Source organism: Strigops habroptila, chromosome 6, assembly GCF_004027225.2.
Source record: "Strigops habroptila isolate Jane chromosome 6, bStrHab1.2.pri, whole genome shotgun sequence".
NCBI classification, from domain to species: Eukaryota; Metazoa; Chordata; class Aves; order Psittaciformes; family Psittacidae; genus Strigops; species Strigops habroptila.
This window is the reverse complement of record NC_044282.2, coordinates 46521898-46545126: the sequence shown is the minus strand read 5'-3', so window position 1 is coordinate 46545126 and position 23229 is coordinate 46521898. Positions and strand designations below refer to the sequence as shown.

At 38.1% G+C, this 23229-nt stretch overlaps 1 long non-coding RNA gene across 1 annotated transcript in view; it reads left to right on the top strand.

Annotated features, from left to right (window-relative positions):
* LOC115609585 overlaps positions 1–16590 on the top strand; it is a 39409-nt gene extending 22819 nt beyond the window's left edge. Inside the window, exons 2-3 of the long non-coding RNA XR_003991911.1 lie at positions 14743–14890; positions 16373–16590. This is a non-coding gene — a long non-coding RNA (uncharacterized LOC115609585). The remainder of the gene's footprint in view (positions 1–14742; positions 14891–16372) is intronic.
* Positions 16591–23229: the final 6639 nt, after the last annotated feature.

Sequence of the window (23229 nt, the reverse complement as noted above, 5' to 3'; positions counted from 1 at the left end):
TCTGCCACAAGAAGTGCAATGGCGTGCAATTCTACTCTGTGATTAGAGTTCTCCACAGTGTTCTTTTGTGACTAAGCAAACATTATTTAAACCTACAGTTTTACTCTTGGCCATTAACTGTGCCTTCCTTATTTACAGGAAGTTTAACATAGAAAGCTGTTACAGATTTACAGGAATGCTGATTGCTAGCAGATACAACTTATACTAATTGTTGCCGTGTTTGAATACACAAAGATCTCTAAAACATCAATTCTTCTGAGACATCTGGTTCTAAATGTTTTGAGCTAGGATCTTCAGTTGGCAAACTCTTCTAAATAGAAAATTTTAGCTTTAATATCTCATTTTTTCCCTAACTTTAATAATAATAATAACAATAGTAATAATAATAGCAGCAGCTAATGTCCTACAGGTACCAGGCAGATATATTCACTCATCTTTGGGGACAATTCAGTTACTGTTATGACATGCCAGAAGGAAATTAATAATCCTATACTCAGCGCAAGACTTCATGCCATGACACATATTGAGTGAAGAAGGCAAGGAGAATGAGAAGAGTGAGTCAAGGTTCTGCGCAAAAAATAGGAGGCGGTGCAGTTATGCCATCTTGAACTGCCTCATGATGTATATTCCCAAAAGGGGGATGAATTGAGGTTTCATGGGCAACACTAATTCTGTGGTTTTGTATTTTTTGAGTGTTAGGTTGTCTAATACTGATGTATTTTGAATATATTTGGATGTATTCATTAAGAAAATATAATTCCAAACCCACATTACAGTGTATGTGTGTGTTCAGCCAGATGTGTGTCCATCTACATTACACAGTGAAATGTAGATTCAGAAATACATTTTCTAAATGAGTACATGGAAATCCTAAACATTAAACATCCCAGAAAATTTCTAAGAGAAAGAAGTGTCAGTCTCTGGATGAAAAAATAAAAATCTTTGTGCTAACAAGGAAAAAGCCTATCCCCCTTACTTTGGGCTGAGGAAGAAAAAACCTCAGCTGCTAAAGCTCGTGAGATTCCTAGCTTATTGAAACAGAGTTTCAGACATGACTCCTCTCCTCACACACCTTACTCAATTTTTTTCCAGATGCTTGTAATGGAGAGGAAAAATGAGGAGCGGAAAGATGTCGTTCTCTAGGTCAGTGAAATGTGGCTAGCTGGTTCCAGATTTTCCTCATTTCTGCCCTTTCATTCTGATAACATTTGCACATTCATTTGTATTTCACACAGGCCCCAGAGACCCGTAATACCAATATGACTGTATATTGTGCAGCTGATGGAATTTTTTTGTGAGATGCCTTGTTTGCCCCGCACAAAGTAAACTCTGTTCAGACGAATGTATGTATTAAAGTTTTCAAGCCACACTCACTATGAGTGGTAACAATTTGGACAGAGATCAGCAATTTGAATGAATGCTTAAAATTTCTTGCTTGTCATTGCTATTGTTATGTAAGACCACATTTCCAGAGGTTGGCACTATTTATTCAAAATATTAAGGACTAAATTGTGTTATCAGAAGTAACTTTGATCTATTATAGGAGTAGGCTTAAGGGGCACTAGTATTTAGAGAGATGGTTGTGAGGTGTTATGTCTGTCTCCTGATTTGTACTAACTTCTAGTAGTAGTAATTGATTGCTGGCCTTTATACACATGGGTTACAGTACACATATGGTTAGCTATGCTGGCATGCAAATGAAAAATGGATCCACTGCATGTCTGCTTCACAAAGGGAATATGGAGCGTAGTCATGTTACAAAATACTCTGCATCTGGAGTTAAGGCAATAGTTGCTCACAAAGGGGTGCAAGTCACACAATAGGCTACTTTTCAGTAATTACTCTTGAGTTATTTAGACCCCAAGTGCATATAAAATGAATTAAAAGAAATAAATTTGAGTTGAAGGTATTATATCCCTCTCCTCTTAATTTGTGTGGAAACCTTTAAAAAATCCCAGCACCCTGCTGTTTTGGAGAAACAAACCTAACAGCACTGAGCTAATATACATGAACCAGAAAGAGAGTTTGGCTGGTTTCAGTTCAGTCACAGGCTGAAAGCTCTGCAAAAAGTGGATTAAAATAGACCCCAAAAGAACATAACTGAGAAACATGGAAGATTCCAAAATGCTTTCCTATTGTGGCTTTAATAGGTAGGATTTTTCTCTCTTTTTCTTTAGGAAATCTTGATTTTTGTAATTCTCTAAAAAGTGCCAAACCTGAAGAGCTGTGTGCTAAATTTAGTTGCCTTAAGTGCCTTTACTTGCCTGGTGCCTTACTTCTTAAATCACATAATCTACCTCTAGCCTGTGTTTTCCATTTAGATTATGAACCTTTTGTGGCAATGACTTTGATTCTTGATCATCAGTAAAATGTTCAATGCCATGTAGATAATACACATTTAGAAAAAGATTCTGTAAACAGTATTTGCTTGCTGGAGTAAGTGTCACACTGGCGTAACAATATGCTTCTAGATGAGTGATTATAAATTTATAGCTAGACTTTCATCCTATCTTCACTGGATGTCTGAAACATACATATCTGACACCATTGCTTCAAAGGCGACATGTGAAAGTACTGCCAGACTGGTAAAAGTGAACTGGCACAATCTCAGAAGTGTGGCTTTTATGTGTGTGTGTGTGTGTGTGCGCATCTTGATGTGCAAGCCTGCTTGGCATGATACTCTGGACATCATACTTGAGACTATTACTGTGCCTCAGCAAGTCCAGATCAGATTTCTTAGGGAATGGAAATAAAGTTAAGGGTTTTTTCTTCCAATAATTTACTGCCAGTGGTAAAGATGCAGAGGTACATATGCCAGCAGGTATAGCTCTTTTCTAGGACTCCCCAAAAATGGTCTCAGGGATGGTCCAAGATTAAATGGAGGCCTTCTCATGGATCATGTCTCTACATATGTGAAACAAACTTTGTCTTGTCCTATGTGTATTTCTGGGTTACATCTCTGTGCTGCCTTCTGTGCAGCCTGTTCCAGACAGAAAGCCATGTTTACTTGAGACATATATTTTCGTTCTAAAAGCTTTTTTTTTTTTTTCCACGAGCCTAAAATAAGTGACTAGAAATGGACAAAACCTGTAATTTTTGATGAATGCTTGCTCAAGTTAATACCTCATGTTATCATTGTCTCCTTTGCCCTCTCTCTGCATTTCTCTCCTCTTTTTTATTCATGAATGAGATTTGTAATGTTCTGTCAAACATAAGATTACATGGATTTTTATAGGGAAGAATTTTAGCTTTACTCAACTGTGTAGTGAGCACTGCATTATTATGTTCGTAATATAAAATTGCATGACAACAAAAATCTACGGCTTTTGTTCTCACTAGCGCCATAATTTGGAATAGAGATTATCTTTTTACTTTGAATGAAGATATATACAGCAAAGTGAGAACTTGGGACCTCTGTCACATGCTGCCATTTGCTGTGGTCCTTAAGCCCAAAATGGCTGTCTCACTCTGCTGGCCAGCTGCAGAGGGAAAGGCCCTTTTCTCTCTGGCATTTTTAATTTCTTTTGTGCAGATTCTTACCTAAGGTAAATTCTTTGCTTTAGCTGCAGTTGTGGTTAGCCAAATTGTGAAGAGGAGTAAGAAAACTCCTTTTGTTTCTTCGCAGGCCTGTTAAAGATTTTTCTGCAGAGCTGAAAACAATTGACTTATTGTGGACTTTTGTAAATGCCACTTAACAGCTTTGAGAGTTTTGCTGTCTTTCTTCTAGCTATAGGGTCTCTATAAAAAAAAGTCTTGCAGTAGAATTCCCAACCAAATCTAGGTTCATTTTATCTCAGCTGGGATATTATTTCCAGCACAGAAGTCAGCTTAGTTTTGTAACTCCACAGTTTTTCTGGCTGGGGGGGAAACTGAGTTGTGAATGTGAAGCAACAGATTCCCTGGAAATTGCATGGAGTTTTATATTACGATTTTGAATCAAGGTAAAAAGACAGAAATTTATATTTTCATGAATCAAGATGAAGAATAGCTCCTGGGAATTATTTCATTCTTTTCCTCTTCCTATGTAAGTGGTAATTTCTTGAATATGTTTTTGAATAGCTGACAGGTGCCCCCATCTAGTCCTCCGAAGTGACCATCTGATAGAAAAGATTATTAAAATTATCACTATATTTTTCTAGTGAGGTGCATCTTGCAGGGCAATCATTAGATATACACTCCATGCAAATCAACTAATCTGCAGCCTGTGCTGGTTTTGGGCAGGGTCAGTGTGGGATTTTCTACTCTGTATTCCCTTGGAGCCCTGGAGATCAGTGTTCAGAGACACCTGCACGGGTCTGCATGGAGCTGGATGAGGTCCAGGTCTGGACAGACTTACATGTTTAGTTTTAATTACTACCTTTTCCACAGCTGATAGTAGAAGCGATTTAGGCAAATAGAAGGCTCTGACACCTGTGGAGCTGGGGAGCCCCTTGAGGCACCGAAACGGCAGGTTTTTTAAGTGAAGCTCTGGTACTGAGAAGTGGGAAACACTGCTTTCCATGATGTAATGTATAACAACTGAGAGTCATTATCCATTTACAGTGTTCCTCTGTACATTGTTGTGATTTCACAGTATATACTAGAAGGTTAGGGTTAGGAAAATAATAACATTGAGTTAACTTTTATTTCAGGACAAATCTAAAGGCAAATCTTATGATTTAAAAAAATGAGTTTCAAAGCTTATAGTTAATGGTTTGATTTGAATTAGAATCCCCTAAGATTTTGTGGAGAGGTGTTTATATACATTAAAAATGATTGATGGCTGATGTTCAACAGATTATAAAAGGAGAGTGGACTAGTTTCTGTGAGCTCTTTTGAATAGAAATATGAATTCTAGCACTAGAGAATGGATGGATTTCCACAGCATGGGTATTGTGCTTTTGACTCCTGCTTAGCCAAGCAAAGCACTTCATGCTGTTGGTGATGAGACTCTTGCCTTAAAACTTCCATGGCAAGTCTCTCGCTTTTCTTACAAACAGAAAAATGGCAGATTCCAGGACTGGCCTGTGACTAAGAATGTCTTTGTTTCCCAGAATAAACTGACCAAAAAATCCCCTGTGAGCTAGTATACATGAAACCTCTTTGTCTCTGTTTCATAGCAAATTATACAGCTTCAGAGTACAAAGCCAGGTACCAGAACTCAGTTATCCATGTTGTCAAATTGTTGGGCTAGTCACAGGCATGGTATTTGCCTGAGCTAACTGGCATTCTCTCAGACAATTTCCAGACAGGAATTGGGAATTGACTTTACCGGGAGAGCATTTTAGATGCAACTACTTTGCTTTGGAGGGTAAGAGAGCTGAATGTGGACACAGACCATTCCAGGTTTGTTGTCCTTGGTGCTAGAGAAAGGTTCTGGGCATGTTTGATTTTGCAGAGATGTCAGCTGAGCTAATGAATAGAATGCACCTCCTGTGTTGAAACTGTACTTGGATACCTTGGTGCAGCTTGATATGCCTGAGATATCACATCTCCTGATAGGCATTCTACACTATGGCTTTAACTTCAAAGAAAAAGCACAACCAACAGCCTCACTATACATATAGTGGGAATCAGAGGTGCCTGAGGAAACATCAACCCTCAGTGATAAATCTACCTCACTTAGTATCCCAAATTGTGATGCTATATTAGTGGTGTTTATACTGGCTTGAACTCAGGTTCCTAAGTCTTTTTTTTTGGTGGCACTTGCAGTGGTTTTTTTTCACCTGGTGTTGTCTCAGGTATGTCTATATTCATGCTTTAACCATCCCTCACATATCTCAATAAAAGACTGTTTCTATACTGTTTCTGCTCAAGAAATAACCTGACACACAGTGGTTCAGTAGAGACTTTTATGCTTATTACATGAAAGATACCATATATGAGAAGTTATGGTTGTATTCCTTTTGCTGTGGGGTTTTGTGTGAGGTTTTGTGGTTTGTTTTTTTTCTTGGGGTTTTTTGTTTTTTGTGTTTTGTTTTTTTTTTTTGTTTGCTTGTTTGTTTTTGGTTTTTGGGGGGGTTGTTTTTGGGTTTTTTTTTTTAGTGTTTTTTGTTAGGGGTGGGGTTTGGTTTTTTCTTTTGTAATTTATAATTGATTACAAGTAAAAGCTTAATGAGTCTGGATTACTGGCTCTGATCTCTTTGAAAACCAATACCTGATTAGCATTCATCTGATGCCGACAGGACACCTTCAAAAAACCTGATTGTACAAACATTCAAACTTTGGGCAGCAGGCTAAAAAGGCAGTGGGGTTGGCTTCAGATCTGAATGTTTTGCCTGTTCTACAGCACGTGTTGTGCAAATTAAAGTCCAAATGCCTCCATACTTTGTCAGAGTATAAAGTGGGTCCTGAACTTTGCTGTTCAGATGCATCTCTAGTTAAGAACACAGTTTATTCAGGGAATATTGTGTATGAAATCACTCTTGGAATATGAAACAAAATCAGAGCAAAATTATATTATTTTAAATACAAACTGGGCAAGAAATAAATTGTTCCTGACCTGTTTCTATTAAGGAGCTCAAACTTGATTAATTTTTGGCCTGGATGTTCTCTTACCTCCAGCAATTACATCCACTATTACAATGATTATTTTATAAAAGCTAATAAACACTATCTGGAGTTAATATTTGCTCCCGAGGAAAGTTTGCCAAAAGCTTAGAAGAAGTTTACAGAAGATTTTGCCCATTAGGTTTGTGTACAACATTTGAAATGCCAAAATCCTCTTAGCATCATTAATCACAAAAATGCAATGTAAAAACAGTTGTACCTAATAAAGCTGTAATCTGATACAAAAATAGGCAAACCCTCAGGAATTTAACACAATAGGCCAAACATTGTCCATTCCAAATGAGTTCCAGTAATGCCACTATTGACTCAGCTTTGAATATCCTTCTGCTCTTTTAAAACAAATATATATAGATAAAATAGAATTTTATTTTCTACAGTACAGATGCAGCTGTTATTAATAAATTCTTTCACAAAGAATACTGGCTAATGCAGTCCAGGAAAGCTATTTTGTCCAGCTTTCTGCAACTTCTTCCTTGTCCTCCAAGCTTACATCTTGCTCTGTCTTTATGTCACTGTGGTTCTGGCTGCCCCTGACTCATGAGTTGCCATGGGGGAAAACAAACCATCTCTCCAGATTTCTGACCATGGTATAGAGCAATCGTTGTGGGGGACTGACTGTTGTCATGCGATGGTACTGCCAGAAAAGGGAGCTGGGGCGGTGGTGCGAGGGAGCTGGGTTGTATAGGAGCAGATGTATTGCCTCCCTGCAGTTTAATCCCTGCATAGCCACTCCAAAAAACCTGGAGCTCCAAATGTCAGAGAGGAAGTGACATTTTAGCCAACATGGCATCACTCCTTTGCCTCTTACTGTATTCACCTATTCTGTGGCCATCTCATCTTAAGTGAATATTGCGTGCATTTACTATTATTGATCATTTATTACCATGTACTCTATTTTTCAGTTTTACATGGACTTGCCTATTAAACCAAACACAGTTAAGAATGAAAGAAGTGCAAGTTTATTCTAGCCAGGCAATGGGTTAAGCTCTTAAGTAAGAAGTTGGAAAGGCATTTACAAAAAATAAATAAAACATCAATTTAACCATATAATACACACATATAAGATCTGTTCTTATTTGTTTAATCCCCCTCTTATTTGTTTAATCCCCTTATCTTAAGCTGTGTCTCAACAGCCCACTGTTCACTTCATGGTCTGAATGCTGGACCTTTTTCAGGATCTGGATTTAAAGGTAGTACAGAAGCCTGATGAAGGCATCATCCTTCTCTTTCAAGATGACAGTCTTTCTGCCCCTTACTTCCTCTCTCTCTCTTGCTTTTAAAATTAAGTTTCCTTAGATAGGGAGCAACATATTTTGATAACTCACTTCTTTTTCTTAGCCAATGGCAACATAGTTTTGACAGCTCATAAGCCAAATTTGGTTTTAAGAGTTATTTTGACTTGGCTATCTTTCATTCTCAGATTCTGACTCTCCCTACTTATCACCTTCTCCAAGTCTGTTGCTGCAGCCTTAATTAGCTCATTTTCCTCTGGTAAGGATAGTTTAAAAACTCACTTTACAACATTCCATGGATTAGATATGCTAAAAATTATTATTCTTGAAATACTGCTGTTATTCCCACAGTTCAGATATTGGAGACCACACATGGCGCATTAATAATGTGGATGATAGCCTGTTAACAACATGCATTGTCCAAGCTAATTCCTTCCATGCCTTTTTTTTTTTTCTCATGATGATTTCCCATCACTTCAAGAGAGATGGGAAGACTGGATCCCTTTTCTTTTGATACTGACAACAACAATTCCGGAGCAATGTTGCATTGCCAGGTTCTTCTTACACGAAGAAGGAAGTGAAAACCCCTTGTTTGGCTGAGGAGAAGGCTGATACAGGCAGCTACAACTCTAATCCTTTTTGCTTTTTTTTTTTTCCCTTTTTTTCCTTTTGCAGTCACAGTTGGAGATACCCGTTCTGAGGAGCTTTATAGCTCTCCTCTCCTGATAAACATGAGAAACTTGATGCATGGGAAAATGGGACTTGATGATAGCTTGACACTTTCACACCTTGAGAATCAAGCTCAGATCTGTCAGAGGCGCATGCTATGAATATGCTGATGAAACATATCCCACACAGAACACATCACAACCCTAGTTAAGAGCCTTTATATTTGTCTACTACAAGTTATTCTTTCATCCAGCCCGCACTGAATTGCATCAAAGAGTTCTATAATAAGGCTCTGACCACATCATAAGGACAACATGGAGCAGATGATTTGACACGTGAGAATATGGCAACACCTAAAACCTCCTGTCTTGTTGCTGGCCCTGGGACAGCACTGACTCACAGTATTGACACTTGTATCTCCCACACACTCTACCAACATTTCAGCCTTAATAGTGACAGGTCTTCATTAGCACCTTTGTGGTTATGATGAAATCTTTAGCCTACCTGATGTGCACACAGTTATCTGTATCACTTTCAGCTGTTGTTCAGCTGGAAAGGCTATCCAGTAGTCAACAGTAATTGACATTCACTAGCAGTTATGTAAATTCAGCTGTCAGCCACAATCAAGAGGAATTGACGGAAAGCTGCTCCATTACAATTCCCCCATTTCTAGCATTTAACATTCTTCTGTGGAGTTGGATTTTGGTCTGGAACAGTGCAGTAATGTGAGTTGATAGCAAGCTGGAGTTGAGCCAGAAAGTGAGTGCTTAACCCAGAACCAGCACCTCTGGGAGTAAAGACTTCAAGAATCAGATGTTCTGCATTTACATTGCTTCCAACTTCATACAGGGGGAGGGAGAGAGATGATGGAAACCATCAATAATTTTAATTTCTTCTTTAACATTTCTTTTTCCACACTTTATCCAGTTGGGAATTTCACACAAATCCTAGGACTATGTTCTTAGCCTCACAAGTTGCAGACTAAAAAGTTAACGAAGTACAGCTCTGATTTTAGAAATATCAGTTCATTTGGGGTCTGTCTGGCAGGGACAGTGGTGCTAGGAAGCTACAACTGGAATGAACCTGGAACAGGCAGCAGTGGTGCTTTTTGTTTTCTGTCTGTGAGACTTGAGATTTCAGAGTTGCCAATTTTCACACATTCCCACTTCTTAACCAAGTGTCACACACTCCGCCAGGCTTCAGGGACTGATTGTGTTGGTCATCAGGAGATTGTGTGATCCTTGCCCAGTCTTAGCTGAGATATGGTCTCTATCGTATTTTTAATAGCACTGATCCTTTAATGCATTATTTTCTCTGAGATTTTACTGTCCACATTGTATGCAACATACATCTTGTATTCTCACTGAGACATATTTCTTTTCCCCCCTAAATTTAAACCAGAAACCATTTGATACTGAAAGGACATGCTTGCATTTAGTGCATGAAGACAAAATAGAGAAACAATATTCTTGTTTTACGTAACACATTTCCTTATTTGAGACCCTTGCTCTGTACAGTTCTGTGGATGAAGAAATATTGCCCTGTTTTTATTTGTATTGTTGTAGCACCTAAAAGTGACAGTTTTTTACTCCATTATTCTTGGCTGCACAGAAAGAATAGGAAGATATCTTTCTCCAAGAGCTTGCAATTGATTGAAATACAAGGCAAGAGGCAATGGGTGGATACAGATGGAGAAGCCTGGAGAAATTAGAATAAAATAATACTGATTGGCATATCACAGTTTACCCAGTGCTTAACTGCTGTCAAGTCTTTGATTTCAAGTAACGTAATGAAGTAATTTTTGGATGTTTACTGGGAGACCCTTTCAAGTTAAACAGCAATACCAATCAGGCATCAGAATGCTTTTGTAATACCATCATTGAGTTTAAGACTGTTTGTCTAACATGATTATAAGAACTACTTAATGCTTTCTGAAATCCATGGTGTAGCAATGAAGAAACTGCTTTAGAGGTGATGCAGTTGAATGAAAGAGAGTGTTTACTCTGCTCACTTGTACCTCTGTCTCCACAGGCACTCTGTATAGTCAGTGGACAAAGGGAAGGTCCTCCAGGGAGGCAAAGCACCCATGTCGAATGTGTAAAACCAACCTGAAGTAGAAAGCATGAATAACCCTCGTAATAACTCATATTAAAGGGTATTGACAAATCTTCCACATATTTCCCTTTCAAATCCTTCTAGGAATATCTCACCAGAATATTTATAATCTCTTCAAGGGTATAAAAATAACATAAATTAATAGCAACTTCTAAACCAAATTAGACTGTATAATTTACCTGGAATGTATTAAAGTTATTCCGCAAGATTTTAGCAAAGATTTTGGTGTTATTCTACTCACATCACTTCTGTTGATAGTTTTTTTAGGTTATATCTAGAGGCTTGCTCTCTGCTGTCTTCTTCCAGACATCTATTTTGGCTGCCTTAAATGCGAAGGAAAAAAAAAAAAAAAGAAAAAACAGCATAGAAATTCCTACAAACAAAACCTTGTTTTTGAAAAATGAGGTGTCATGTATAGTTTAATTTAATCTTTGTGTGGTTTTCTTTGGCATGTTGCTCACATTTGTGTTTCATATGGTGTATCACAGCAGTTCAGTTTACAAACCCACTTGTTGGGTTACAATTGGTTATAAAAATTCCAAGAAAGTGCTGCAAAAGAGCAAGCTTGCAATCTTGCGAGAAGTGACAAAGATGTTCTTCAGAAGAGATAAGGTTGGATTTCTGGAGCATATACATTGTGAAAAGACTTTAGATACTAATTTCACTAAATAATAGATTGTCTTATTTTTGGTTTTGTTTTCTCTTGTCAATACTTGCTCATTTCAATTCTCTGTCTTTTGGTGTCCATCAGTAGAAGCGTCAGCTCATACCTCGTATATAAGGAAGATGTCACACTTCTGAAATTCATATATATGCTGTCAGCTCCTTTTTCCACACAAGAGCTTGGTAATCATGTTGCACTGGAGATATGAGGGCTTGTTTTCATGATGGCTTTTGAGCAATACCCCCTGAAATATATGGCCTTTTGTATATGAAAAAGGCAGTTTACACAGTTGTGTAGCAAAGACCATATTTTCTTACATTTAGAAACAAAGACATGTCAGGCTTTATTGAGCACATCACTAACTATATAACTAACATTAAACACTCTATTTGCAACTGTTGCTGTGTATTTTGTGTGTGATTATCACCCCTAGATCTGCATCCTATAAAAAGATATTTCTGTTTGCTTAATTATAAAGCTCTTTATGAACAGCCTCATCTGTAAATAGCTTGGTGCAGCTGAAATAGAAATATAATTATAATGAAGGCAGATGTTTCTGAGATACTTCTTATGAAACTTGTTCTGAATATACAAAGGAGGAAGGTTTTTCTAACTGGTGGAGTGTAGGCCAAATGTGGCCCAATCATCCAAATTTGATGGGGGGGTTCACTTTGGGGACAAAATCTAAATAATAATAATAACTATTTCAGCAGTAACAACAACAATAATACACATACACAACTTGCCCTCTCCCTTGGTATCTTTCTCCCTGAACCCTGAAAGGGCAAAGAAATTACTTTTGTTAGCTTATCTCTATGGACTAGTTGCCAGAAGATGCTGGACTTTTCTTCTGCAATACTTTATTAGAGACTGATGAAACTCTCATAAAGCCATAAAGTTTAAGGTCATTTGTATACAAATATTGCATTTCTGTCTGCTTCATCGTCTCTGCATGTGCTCTTAAATTATTTAAATCCTGCCAGTGAAATAATGAGACAATAATTTTTTTTTATTATTTTTATATGCAAGAACTTATAAAACCACTGAATCTTATTTCCAGTGGAATTATACTCTTCAGAAAATCTCATATTTCAGTCAAACCACAGGCTTCCTTCTTCCTCCCTCCCTTTCATTACTAGCACTAAATGTGTGTGCTACGGTGGCTGGCTGATAGTTGTTGATCCAAGCCTACAGTCCTCTCTTCAGTGGAGCTGCCACCCCTATCAGCTCTCATTTGTCCCATCTTTAGTGACTCACCGGCAGAGCCAGTCACTGTCCCAGGCATCATATGGTAAGGCAGCCCAGGCACATACAACCATCTGGCAAGCTCATAAATTGGAAATGGCCAGTTTAGTCCAGGACAAACTGTTACAAATTAAGTGATGCTGTGGAATAGCACCCTCCAGCCCAGCACAGTCTTATTTCACTCAGCAAGTGCATGGGAGAATCAGTGCTCAGCACTGCCAGTCTGCCATCTTCCTCTTCCTCGTGTTGGTTTGCATTACTGAATGAGGGTGCATGGAACTCAGCTGCCTTAAAATGGGGAAAGGAGAGTGTGAAGCAAACTGTTAAGGACGATTTGAACTGAGCTAGTAACACTCCTGATATTCTGGTCGTGAATATTTTGCAAACATAAACCCAGGTCTCCTACTAAAGTTTACAGAAATGGAATATGGGTATTTGTAACATGAGACATCAGGGATTTGATTAAAAGGAACCTAGTGATTTTAAAGGACTGTGGATCAGATTTTGAATGTAACTTTGGGTAGCCAGTAGTAATTCATTTTACTTTTCCCTTTTGGTGGCAACCTAGCTGTCTTAAGGTAGCCTCACCTGGATGTACAGGATTGGAGATTATATCACCTTTGCAGGCAATGTATCCTCAGGCACAGCGGAGCTGAAACAAGTTCAGAGTGACATCTCTTGAGATGTAAGCAATTGTATTTCCTTCTCTCTCTTCTGCTGAACAACTTCATGTATCAACATCACCTACACCTACCATGCCATGTCCCTGGCTCCTGTAGTTATCTTTGAATAGTCCATTGTCACTGCTCGGGGCTCTGGAAGAAGCTTTCATTACTAATGCATATCAAGCATCACATCATAGATCTCATTAAAAAAGTTAGATCCCAGGTTGCTTCACTGCAAAACATGCACTGGACAGAGATTTTCTAGTCTGATTGGATAATTTCACTCTTCATTTCTAGTATTTTTGATGGAGGAACAACAAAGTATCTGTTTTTTCAGTGTCTGTGCATCGATTCCATTAACAATAATAGAGATTACATATGTGCTGAAGATGAGAATGAAGCGCTCAGACTGTACATACTTGTGCCTGAGGCCAAGCCTTGGGGCCTAACAAATCAGCCTGGCTTTCTGGTCTGTTCTGACCCCAAGGGACTTGGTGTAACTTGTCTGCACATAGGGGATGGGAAAAGACAGAAATGAAAGGTATTGCACTTTGCTGGAAAAGAAGTATTCAGCAATAACTCAAACATATGAACTGAGATTAAAATTGGTGGAGCTTGATGCTCCAGAAACACATTCTGTTGACAAAATGAACAATTGTTTTCAGTTTTATGCAGAATAAATGCACTAAGAAAGGTGATGACAAATATTTGTGCATCAGGAATCATATATGTTTGAAATGAAGACAAATTACTCTTTTTTTTTTCTCTTATGAATGGGAAACTGAGGCACAGAGATATGATTTACTTGAGATCTCTCTTTTTCTCTCTTACACACACACAGACAGATACACACAGAAACTCTAAAGGAGAATGGGAGGTTTCTTAACTTTTGAATCCTGTGCAAAAGTTAGTTTTTCTACATGTGCTCTAGATTTTTGAACTGCACTTCTCCTCAGATTCTCTTTCTATAAAATGCTGACCATAGCATTAATAGAATCTGCCAAGTCTGTGGCAGTCATTTAACCTACCAGCTGTGAGGAGTACCTACCGCATAGCATCTCTTGGCATCACTACCCTCATCTTTTTGCCCAATCTTCTCTGCTCTTGTCAGCCTTTTTCTTTTCAGAAGAACTTTTGGAAATTGTATCCTTATATAATGAAGGTAGTAAAGACTACTCTCCCTACAAACTAAATGAAGCTATTTAATGGCTAGCTCTTGTCCTTATTAGGGAATAAAGTAGAAAACATCATATTTTAATACGGACATACAAGAAAACTGTCTGAAAGTTTTTTCTCACTGAAAGAGAAATAGCGGCTGTGTGAAGGAGAAATAGCATCAGATTTCTTAGTAGTGCCTCTCTTTAATCTACACTAAGGCATTGCTGCCTTCATTAGCTCTTTCACTCTTTTATATCATGACTGTAATTTGTTTTAGACTAGAATGTTAGTGAAAAAAACCCCAATCACGAAAGCGTTGATCAAGTTATTTTGTAGTTTGTTACAAATTCAGATGTATAGGGCAACAACCTGATTTGCCAGTTTTGAAGAAAACCTAAATGTGTCTGATTTCTTAAAACAGTTTGGTCTCATTTTCGTTTTCCAGTTTCCTGTTTCGTGTTCTTACCTTTGTTGTGCTGAGGACTGAACAGAAGTGGAAGAACTTCCAAAATGTATTTCCTGAGATTAACAGCCCAGTATTGCAAATGTGTGAAATTAGGAGAGATTTTTAAATAAAAGGGGATCCTTTTGAGGTAAGCTTATTCTTATCTGTTCACAGGATGCACAGAGAGATGTGAAGGCAGAAAGAACATCATGGTTTCTGGATTACATTGTTTTCTTCAGAAGAGGACATAAATAGTCCTTTACCACTTACAGAGGCTGCTGTGCAGTGTCATTAGCAAATCTGTGCTATTCAAAAATGAACACACACACACCCTTCAAAACACTGACAGATACATTGTTGTATTTCCTCTGTATCATACAAAATCAAGTTTTTCAGATCTGAAAGTTCCTCATATCTAAAGCTGTCATAAATGATGGTGATTTCAGGTATCGATTTCTCAGTTGATTCCCTTTAACGAAGTCTCTGATCTATCTAAAGTCTAGATGATGGCATAGATGTAAGACTTTGGACTCATTCTCTGATAGGTATATTTCTGATACCTATAGCTGCTCCTTTGGGTCATACATTGTAGTGAATCATCACATACCCAGCTGGGGACCAGCCATAGCTGCCACTAGTGCAGCATCATAAGATGGACGTGAAATAAGAGGAAACATGGCAGGACAGCTAACAAAACTATCAAAGCACCTTTAATGGTGTATGCAGGACAACAGGGAAATTGTGGATAGAGGAGTAGACCCAATACTGAAAAACTGAAGACCTTGTTATGTTGACGACTCATTTACTTTGGGTACAGCTGACTTCTTAGACTGTAGATACTTTCTCCATATACTCAATATAGATTATTTGAGTTCAAGGAGTGGTGATCTGAGTCACACATTTTGTCTTGTTCTGGTTTTTTCCCTCTCCCTCTAAATAAATAACTGAACATTTTTAAAGAATACTATAACAAATGATGTATAATGAGGTCTTTAGTAGTTCTGGAGAAAACAATTCACGTGAAATAGTATCAAACTGTGATTTGTGATCATTTTAATGTATATTCAGCAGATACCTAAATCATGTAAGTAATGAGCTTCTTCCCCTAGAGTATTTAGCGATTTTGTTTGAAAAATCAGTGATTTTTTTTCTTGACTTGTAATAATCTATGCACAAAAAATTATGAACCCTAATGTTAAACTCTGTGGACCTCTGGATTCTTTTTATGCCAGCACTTCTTTGCGTTGATTTTACAATGTGAAGTGTACACAAGTTAAGAAGGATTTGAAATATGCTGTTATAATGAGACAAAGAAGCCTGAGGGTAATTAAATTAGGTCTATTTTTTGGGGTCAACCTTTAAGTAAAGGGTACTTCAGTTTTCTGTGTAGAGTGTCCTTTCACTTGCCATATATAACAGAAAATCCTAAAGATAGTGATTGTGTTGTATTATGCATATTAATATTTATTATTATGCTTATACATATTATTATTTAATTATGTATTCATTACATATAATATTTTAATAGTAAAATTATACATTGGCATATAATATACAATTATTATAATATAATATTGATATTGTGTTACACAGCATACAATGTATTACAGCTCATAATTATATATTTCAGATGCTGATAAATCTGCATGAAGTCAGATTTTTACCACTGTAAAGCAACTGCAGCAGGAAGGTTTGTCTGAAATCTGACTGAAAATTTATATCCTGTAAAGAAAACTGTTTAATCAAGGAATCTGTGAGCTACAATTGTAAATTTTTGCACTAGTAGGACACTTCAAGGAGATAGGATCTGGACCACAGCCTTCAGTGGTAATGGGCAGAGCAGCTGGGAAGGGGACACATCAAAGAGGTTTTACAGTGTGGGATCAGGAGGACTGCAACAGCTGGGGAGGGTCAGGTAGGTTATGACATTTGGGGGGAACTGTTGGGTAGGGAGCTCTTTGGTGAGGAAGGATGAGAGTTATGGCAGCTGGAACTGAGTTGGTGTTGAGACTTATGATCAGGAGGAATTGGGAACAGTATAGCATCTCGAAGCTGATCAGGCAAGGGGCTCATATCATCTGGGGGATCAGGAAGTACACAACAGCTGGGAAGGGTCAAGCAAATACCCAACACACATGGAATTTAACAGCAGGGCCTGGTGCCACATACAGCTTCTCACATTGCTTTTTAACGTATTGCTGCTCTCTACCTTTCTGTAAATTTCCCTTAATTCATGTTCAAAATGTGCCTTTGTGCAAAAACACAGAGGCAGAAATAAACGGTATGAATTTCTACGCAGAAAAAAAATGCGGATAGCCCTTCCCAACCACAAGGTGGCTTGCCAAAATCCATTTCATTCTAATTATTGGCTAGCGAAATATTTCGTTCTTCAACCCTACTGCCCTACTGGCTGAAGAATTTATGAAGTTTTTTCCAGGAGCTCAATTAGCCAGTGGAAATTAACTTTCTTCTCCAGTGTGAGCTCAACATGTGGAGCCTCGAGTTTTGGTGATATTGCTCAGAAATACTGAGTGGACTTCATGGCAGACACCACTGCTGGTGCAGGAAGAACAAGATTCGTGTGTCCTGCTTGGCGTACATCAGCTCTGGCTGAACTGGTGTTTTGTCATTCACTCAAAATTTGTTACTTAGTGCTTTCCCTGCCTCAGATGTTTCTCTTGTCTACTGCATTATCAGATACCACAGGTATAACTGTACATTCAAAGAGTTTCTACTTCCTATAAGAAGTTTATTACTTTTTACATTCATGTTCTTCACTTGTGCCGTGACTGTTCTGTCTTTCTGAAGTGAGTGAGATCTTTATAAACAAATAACCATTTTTTTAATTCTGATTTAGGTAAGTGCTTAGCACACACGATGCAGTCCTTCACAGTAAGTCCTACAAGTGTTAACAGGAATAATAAATGATAATAATGAAGTCCATGAAAGTCCCAATTCTTTGCAAAGCTTTGAGAAAGTTGGAAATGATGTCACATCCAGCAGTTTGTGACAAATATGCATAGGGTGGAGGGTAAATTGTTGTTTTACCTCTAGAAAAATCCGTAGTATTCTCTTGTGTTTTCCATAGCTGCTCATAATATTTTTTCTTCTATAGGCTCTTATTGCTTTCCAGACATGCTGTGTCTTGTCTTTGCCAATTGTTGCCATCTGTCCTGATGACATTGTGATGGAGGTTGAGTGTGTTGCTGAGCTTCTTAATAATGTCACAGTGTCATTTTGTGTTACCTCTGTCACTCTGCTGCTGTTATGCTAACTTGTCTTCCTTCATCATTTCTTTTTCATGACTCTCATACTCAAGGCAGTCTAAAAAAATGCCCTCTGCATTTAAGTTCTTCTATTCTTTCCACCATATCTAATATCTCATCTGTTCTCTACAGCTGCTTTCTGTGTTTTGTATTTATTCCACTCATATTCTATATGGTAGAAAGTGCTGCTTGTAGGACAGATTTTTTTAATTTCCTCTTGGCATTCAGTAACACCCTATTAAGTGGCTGTGTTTACACTGCAGTTGTCAATGATCTTTTCCGGGTCCTCTGCTCATTAAGCAATAAATTCAACTTTCCTGGCTAGCAGTGTTTTGAACATTTCATGTGGCAATATGGAGCCAGTCCCACAGGGAATGGTTTCCTCTTACCAGACTGCTCCCTCCACGTGCTATACTCCCTGTTGGGTTTATCTAACTATGTCATCTTTACGAAGGATACTTGAAGCAAGCTGTTGCCTCTTTCTTAGTCACATGCAGGTTGCCAGGGAGCCTGGGGGACCCACCATCTGACATTCATAGCACTCAGCTTCTATCTGAATATGTCTGAGAATCCCACTGAAGCGTGGGATGACAAGTTCCCTCTTTCTTTTTGCAGAATTACTTCTCATCCACAATTAAGGTAATAAAAAGCTTCTGCCAACCTGTTATTTTGTTAGCATTCGGATCGCTATCAGTCACTGCAGAATTATAAAGATGGTCCAGGAATAGTTTTTCAAGGACATCTCATAAGTGACTTTGTTTTACATTTACCCTGGAGATCATGAAATCTGAAAAGCCCTGGCGACCTGAGTGAGTCACAGAGAAGGTACAGCAAAAGCAGCAATTACTCAGGCTTTCCTTCCCTGCTGCTGTAATTCTGCTTCAACTTTGACCTAGGTAAATCACACCCAGGAGTGGGAAAATAATTCATTGCACAATCTGGTGCTTAACCTGTCTACTAAGGCTGAAAATGAGGATGCCAATTAGTGCCAGCTGTAACAGTGCTTGGGGGATGGCTATCATCCACCAGGAGCTGGACCAGGACCACAGTTCATTTCAAAAAGGGCACTGAGCAGCCATCAGAATGGTAATAGTTTTCAGCCACTCTTGAATTAGGACAGGTTCAGACTTAATTTGATAGAACAGACACTACTAAGGGTACTGAAGGTTAAGCCTGGGCAGAGAATTATATCAGAGAGGTAACATGGAAACAAATACAGGAACAGAGAAATTTAATAAACCTATTATCTTTATGGAGAGAAAAAAAAAAAAGCTTGACACACAGAGAGCCTAACAAAAAGAGAGAGTGGGTTTGCAGTCATGCTGGTGTATGGTGGAAGGGCAGGAAGCTATGTTAATTATTGATATCCTGGAGGGGAAATCATGTAAACAGCATAAAGTGCCATCATATAAAGTACTAAGTTTTAGTATGGGTAGTATGCAAAACCTAAATCTCAAACACAGTGCTTAAAGGATGTACATTATCAATAGATTTATACCACCAAGTTCCCCTCCTTATACCCTTCTCTGTGGTTGACTCTAGGTTCCACTCCCGTAACACGTTGATGTCTTTTGCTCTCTACCTTGTTCTACCGATCTACATCCCATCTTAATTTTGACATCTTCTTCCTTCCTTCATAGCCTTCTACTCTGCACCATCACTGCCATTAACTTTATACTCATGAGCCATCTAATGCCGTAGCTGTGTGTTGCTTGACTTGACTCTTCATTTAACCCTCAGGTTTGGTACAACACTCCAGCTTGCCGTTCACGTGACTCAGCCTTCAGGTGTTGTTTCCTTTTTGGAAGGCTATTCAGAATTCATTAACTTCGACCATCTCCTGGTCTAACCGCAGCATGACTCTTCTGCCTTTCCACTCACATAATGTAAGCCTGCCTTTCATGGTTTCCAGTGCCATCAGTATTATTGCCCCCTCTTCTGCTTTTAACAAAAGCTAAGTGCAGATCTGCTAGTGTGCTATAGGTAAAGTGAGTTAGAAAGCATGAATTATGAACTGCTCAAGAAATAGCAGCTGTTGAGCTTGTGTGCACAGCGAGGTTTCTCTGCTGCTGATCAATAAAAATCAGAGTTGGTAGCTATGCTACCAGAGAGACCATCTGTGGCTGGGGAGCCAAAAGCTTGCTGACCGGGATAGACACTGCTGTCTTGAAGGAGGACAGAGACAGCTTATATTTATATAACCCTTGAAAGATATTCAATATAGTTATTCATATAACTATCAGTGAAAGCTAGCTGGCAATCTGTGAGCAAAAGTACCCTACTGCCCTGCACAGAGCTTTGAGAGGAAGGGTCTGGAAATCTGACAGTGGACTACTGGGATGCCCCTTTGCTATATTGTTAGTGTGATAAAGTATCATGGGTAACAAAATAGGGATTATTACTAAAGAAATTTGGTAGCAAGGGACCAGATGGAAGTAGAGGAACAAAGCCTTCTGTCTTCTCTTGAAGAAACAAAGATAGTGATGGCTCCTCTCTTATTCTTTTTGTGAACCTTGTGTTAATACCTCCTATTGAAAACAATTCACACTTGTCCCCATTTCCTTTCACAGTTATTGATCCACTTTGCATTTCACTAGTGTTTATGCTGTGTATTGTCACTCTACTTTTCTTCCCCCAAACCAATATGGAGCAATTTCATTCAGTTGAAATCACTCTTGTAAAATTTCAAATGCCCTCTCTTAGCCAAATCTCATTCATACTCAACACCCTGTTTTCTCAGTCTTGTCAGGTGTCTTTGAAATGATTAACTCTGCTCTTAAAATCCCATCATCCCCTGGTTATAGGGTGTCAATATCTGTTGGGTTTTCCTTTGCATTTTCAGTAATTCCTTGAGTCTTTCCTTTGATAGTTTCTTCTCTTTGAATATCCCTTATTAAGACTCATTATTTCTCGTTTTCTTTCTATATTGCATCTCCGACTAACACATGCAAACCCAACCATTGTTTCTTTGTAGATGACTCACAGACAGAGCTCTCCTTCAGATTTCTTTCCTTTTCTACCAACAGAAAAAAATCTCAACTATTATACTATGTCTTTGTGGAGGCCCACAAGCTTTTTAAAAGCCAGTCTAAGTAAAACCAAATTCTAACTCTTTAACTAGCCACATTTTTTTTTCCTTTGCTGCTGTAACATCATCCTGCTTGTCACTGATATAATAGTGTTATTTTTCACTTGGGCCTTTCTCTATGTTTGGCCATCCAGGGTATGGCTAGGTCTTGTGGATGTTTTCCTGGAACATCTTTAAGGTATGTAGGGTGTGTTCTTTCCCACTGTTCCACACTGTGAAAACTTTCATCCGGACACTTTTTATTAGATCTTCATTCCCAATTAATTCCAACATCTTTAATCTCTATTAATGCTAACATTACTTCAGAGACATAATTTTGCCCTTTTATATCTATTCTTTATCTTTTGCTATAAAGACAATTTCCATAGATTCTTGCTTTGACTATGTCAAGGAAATTATATCTCAATTGAGTGGTTTCCCTTTTTCTTTTGAATCAGTCATTGTCTTGATCTTCAAAGCCCCTCACAGGTTGTCCCCACACCATTCTCATTTGCTGGTGAGATGTTGATTTCTGGCCTTATTTAGCACTTGATGTCAATTTCTGTCATGTTCTTGTTTGAATTTTTTTGTGTTTTCTCCTAGTACATGGAGAAAAAACGATAATAATCCATAGTATTATCTCCTTATCCTCCTCCAAACCTTCCCTGTAAAAACTTTCCTCTGTTGAGAATCTTACAGGAAACATATGAGTAGTTTGGCAGCTTGAGTGGGATACACCTGCTGAAATGTTAGTGTTCCTCATATAAAAGATACACCTGAATTAGTCCCAACTCCCTCAGCAGTCAAGTCAGAAGGGAATCGTGGATTTATCTCACCCTAAGGTTCACATGGATCTCCCTGCATTGATGGCAAAGAGAAGCAAAGAGATACTTCTCGTTCAGACATTCTAGATATAGGAAACCCAGTAAGTATACATAGGATTAGTTTCCTATGCCAATTCTTTTTATCCCATTATTTTCTGTTATTTTGATTCGGGTATTAGTATTATTTTTCCCTTGGGCTGTCAACTCTAGAGTAGGAACTATTTTATTTTTCCATCTTTGCTCAACCCATAATAACTTTGATAGTTTTTCATAGTGATCATATACAAAATAGCCAGAGAGCTCAAACAGGTGGCTTGACATATTCATCCTTCTTTTGAAGCACTTGCAGAACTACTCAGTACTTTCAGCTGTTCATAAATATGTCAGAAAAATATTTTCACGGAATAAATATTAATGAAACAATTTGTTGTTACTTTGGAGCATTTCTTTTGGCTTGACTAATGTAGTAGGAAAATGTATCTGCTGATTTGATTCTAACAAATAAACAAGTTAAGTCAGGAAGCAAATTAGGCGGGAAAGCCACGGGATTACTCAGATGACAATCCAGTCAATCTCATCAGCCGAAGAAACCTTACAGCCAGAAATAAGCACTTTCCTATATCTAAATGTGGCACAGAGTCTCTCATTTTTACTAGAGTCATAGAAAAATGCCTTGAAATAAAGAAGACATGAGAAAGCAAAGAAGTAAATAGTACATGGTAAAAGAAAGGAAAATAACTAGTCTTAAACACAGAATAAGAAATAGCTTGGCAATTTGTTCGGTCTGATACAGCAATTACTGTGCTAAATTAAATGCATTAACCAATTGCCCCGAGTGGCTGATGGCATGTTGTAGTCAATTCAACATATGTGAGGTCTTCTCAATTGCACCAACATGTTACATTTGCACAAGTCTCATTTTGTGTCATTCTATATTGGAACCTGCGGGCTGGTTTTTTCCCAACTAGAAACAGCCATCTGAGCAAAACACATCTACCATTTTACCAGCTAGCAGTGTATATATTCCCAGAAACATAGCATCCATCTGTCTTTCTTGTGCTCTCTCTCTGCCTGATATCAATTTTGGTAATAAATAGTTACCTTGAAGTGTTTTTCCATAGTCCCAGATGTGTGAATTTTTAATTAGCTCTAATAATTGCCTTTTCTATATTGTTCCTATGAACCATGATGTATAGCATATAATCTTTATAAATCACATCTAAAGTGAAAATTTCAAAATTTACTGATTGTAATGGGTTATATTTATTATAAACTGAATTGTAGCTTCCTTGCTGCAGACAGAAGTGCACCTGGAATGAAAAGCTAGTCA